Below are 4050 nucleotides of genomic sequence, written 5' to 3'. Positions count from 1 at the left end.
ATCTCAGACCGTTTCCGAGAAAACTGCTGGACAAAAGTCCATTTTAAAATTCGAAAATCGGCCATAACTTCGGACCGGAAGTGAATTTTTCAAAAAACGGAATTTTATATAAACTTCATATATCAACCTACTTACATGAGAAAAATTGTGAAAATCTATCCAGCCATCTCTGAGTAATCGCGCTCACAAAATTTGGGAGGAATAATAATAATAATAATAATAATAACTAGAATCTTGTTGCCATGGCAACAAATAAGTCTTCCGTTCTTCTAAATCTGTAAGAATTTGCTTTTTTCTCTGCAAAAAACATAGATATATGTACTCTGAAAGAAAAAAAAACTGCAAAAAGGTCTTTCAGTACTTAAGGTACTTTGATTTTCATGACCAATCTTGTTCTTATGCATTTTAACACTCATAAGAGCTACACGTGTATCATAGACAAATCAACGGACGAACGAACACCGTACTCTCATAAACTTCACTGTGTTTATGTTCTGGCACAATTGTGATGGTGTTATAAAAATGTCATGAACTAAGTTAGTACCACATTAAACGTAAAGTCGTTGATTTTTACAGTAATACTATCGAGATTTGTCAGCAGAAAGATTATTCAACTACAGGAATAATTCAGCAATCGATTAATTGATTATAAGTCATTTAATGTCCTTCTCGAGTATTTTTCACATGGTGAAGCCTCCACTCGCCAGGGGAGACTGCAAAATGTTGTCCTATAATTTGGCTCTAATCGCCATTGAGCAGTGAGGAATCTTTTTGAGTCAGTACCATCCGACACACAGGACCTCGATTTAAATGATCTCATCTGACGAACCGGTCTCCACGTCCCACAACTGAAGTCCATAATACAGATATATGATGCTCTAGCCATGTTATTATTTTATTTTTCATTTCTCAAATTTGTTGCATCAGATTTTCTTAAAGATCATACTTAATAAAAATCATTTCGAACAACTTTATTGCAATGCATACAGCGTCCAGTGATTTTGATTGACAGGTCAATACATGTGCACTTAGTGTAATACTTCTTAAGCAGAAAAAATATACAGAGAGTGACTATGACTTTTTTGCAAGTCAAAAATTATGAATGAATCTCATAACTCAATGTAAAAAATTGATTTACATAAATGAAAATGGTTTGAAGTTCTGCAAATGTGAATTTATTATTATGTCTAGAATTTAAAAATGTACACAAAAGAATAAAAAAAATTTGAACAGAAATACTGAAGTTAAAAATTGATAGTGACAGTAAATTGTATCAAAGCAGAGTGATAAACATTCGATACACAATGACCTAGAAAATAAATTTCAAGATTTTAATGATACAATAAATAGTACTTGTGATATAAATGTAGATACTATAAGGACTCCGACAGTAATCTCATAAGGTATATGTTATACTTAGTAGAGGAGGCCATCCTTAAAGAATTGTTTTTTGCGGTAACGCGACCGACTCACTAAAATCCACCTGACTGGATTTTTTTATCGGTTCAAAAATCTTCTTTTTTTTTTCTTTTTTTACGTATCCATTTTCCGTTTTTATCCGATTGATATTTTTTTTACGTCTCAGTTACACCGATGCTTTATCTTTCCCCCAAGTACTATTAAAACGTCTTTGTGATCTAGGCCTACAAATTTAGAGATGGCATCCGAGAAGGTTGCGGGATATATTGACTCTATAGTTCTCTCAGTTACAGTAAATTTTTCAGGAAAAACATCTTTAGTTAATTACTTGGCAAAAAAAAATATTGTGCGTCAGTTCCACTTTACAGATACATGGTATGATGTTTACGAGATCGCCACAAAATTGGTGGCAGACGAAATTTCATGTGGGATGATCACGGATTTGCAGCTAATTAATAAACTATCAAAATCTTAAACCTCGTAAATATCAAACCACCGAAACACTAGATTAGTGTGGAGTCAGTTATTTGAGGTACGTGGCTGATGAGAGTCACTTTCTTAGAAAAGTTTGCCTAAAAAGAACTGATGTGTTCTGATATTTGAGCAATAAAAGATTGAATATATTTAGAATGCTTTAATTTTCTTGTTAGATAAGTAAGGTGAAAATTGAGACATAGTTAATACCTCTACATCAATGTTATTTATTTCTGACATTTTATCTCAAAAAAAAAAAAGCCTACCTACCTACTCACACCTAAAATGATGAGGCGCGTTACCGCAAAAAATAAATTTTTTAAGGATGGCCGGATCCATAATACAGACAAACTTGTTTAGATACAATTGATAAATTTATGTGGCAGCAAAAAATTCACACAACTTTGGGGCAATATTTTGTAGAACTTTAGATGTTCCAGTCACTCTAGGTTTGCCATCACTGGTTTTGGGAGAAAACATAAATTAATCTATTTTCATCATTTCTTACATAGCTATAGATCAGCTTAGATGAGAAAGTGCCATCGTCTCTGCCAGACTCCTCTTCATGAAACTTTACCAATCAGCACGCACAAATACCAGAAGTACTTTGATTTTCAGCATTGAACACCTGTTGAAAATGAGAAATATTTTTGTACTCCAAATGATTGTTTCATACAGATTAATGATGTACATGTGAATCATTAAAAGTTTGCAGCAGAGATTATTTCCGTCCAACATGACGGGGTAGTCTACTGCATGTAGTCAAATATTTTTCTTACACCGATTCTCGAGCAAATTGACAAATAATCATTTGATTTTAGAGCCACCAAATTTAAAATATATGTATCTACTAAATGATATAATAAAACTGTTCATACCTTCAAAATCCTTTCATGTATTAATTGTAGATTTAATGTTGACGACACATTGAGGGTCTCCCACAATGAACTGTAGATAATAGCTACAAAAAGGATAGATACAATTATATTACATGTAATTATTTAGATGCATGAACATGTAAATCCTATTTATAAATTATATGCCTTATCCAAAATTTCATGGTTTCAGATGAAAATTTAGATGAAGAATTAAGCTCCAATGTTTTATACTAGTTTTCAATGCCTAAATTATATTTTTTACTAGTTGTCAATGCCTAGATTAGATAACATAAATTCCATAAACAAAATATATATAAATATAAATGTTTACCTGTTACAATCTGTGTATTGAGTATCGACACTGAAGTTCTGCTTCCTCTGGATTTTCTCAGCTTTTGGGAACACCGATGTCAACTGCAAGCAATTTCCGCACTGTATGTACAAAAACCACCTAACCAGAGTTTCACTCACATTTAATTGCTCTCTTGCAAAAGAATAATGGTCCGATGTGACAATTTGAACGCAATTTGAGGCAATGAACATCAAACTCGATGACCCTCCGAGTCATCTTACGAACTCTTAGTCTCTTACTGGTTAAAATTAGGGTTATACCATAACAGCATTCCTCACAAATATGCATGGAATCACAAATAAGTTTATTTCACAAGTACGATCTCCTAAAGCACCTCAGCGCGCGTCAAATTTTCTTGAACCGTTCCTTGCCTGTCGGACTTTTCGTGGGCGCCGCCATCTTGAATTTTATAGTCTCGGAGACATCGTTTTATTTTAAAAGATGTACATTTAAACGTATTTAAACAACAAATTTGTTATCATCTTGTTGTTTTCTTTAATTATCTATCAACTGAAATAAAAATATTCGAATTGTGGCCTTTGATATTGACTCGAACTGAAAAAGCATTTTATTCCGTAAACTACCGAGATCAATCCGAAGTTTACCGAAATTACAGCCTCACGGTCCACGCAACAACTTGAATTAAAAACTTCATTCAACGACTAGTTCTGGGTTTTAAAAAGATTCGATGACTAGCTAAATGTAAGTTCTTCATCTTTTTTAAAATACTTGTGCCATAGATTCAATGTTTAGTTCGTGTTTAAAAGTATGTGTACAAGATTAAAATTTGGATCCGCCTCACGGTCCACGCAATAAAGAATGGGTACAACTGATATAGAACTGATTTCTTGTCTATGTAAATGGATAGGATAATCAGGATTAAAAGGGAATCTCTCTCTCTCTCTCTCTCTCTCTCTCTCTCTCTCA

General features: G+C 33.1%; 1 long non-coding RNA gene across 1 annotated transcript; it reads right to left on the bottom strand.

Annotated features, from left to right (window-relative positions):
• Window positions 1-1969: 1969 nt before the first annotated feature.
• LOC134282160 (uncharacterized) lies at window positions 1970-3147 on the bottom strand. The gene is made up of 3 exons (XR_009995228.1): window positions 3103-3147; window positions 2772-2854; window positions 1970-2521 (listed from the first exon to the last, which is right to left on the bottom strand). It is a non-coding gene; the product is annotated as an uncharacterized LOC134282160 (long non-coding RNA).
• Between the last annotated feature and the right edge of the window lie 903 nt (window positions 3148-4050).

This window comes from Saccostrea cucullata, unplaced genomic scaffold (genome assembly GCF_032062105.1).
Source record: "Saccostrea cucullata isolate Sc308-1 unplaced genomic scaffold, CSIRO_AGI_Scuc_v1 ctg5610, whole genome shotgun sequence".
NCBI classification, from domain to species: domain Eukaryota; kingdom Metazoa; phylum Mollusca; class Bivalvia; order Ostreida; family Ostreidae; genus Saccostrea; species Saccostrea cuccullata.
Note: the sequence above shows the minus strand (reverse complement) of the source record. Positions and strands in the feature narration are given on the sequence as shown.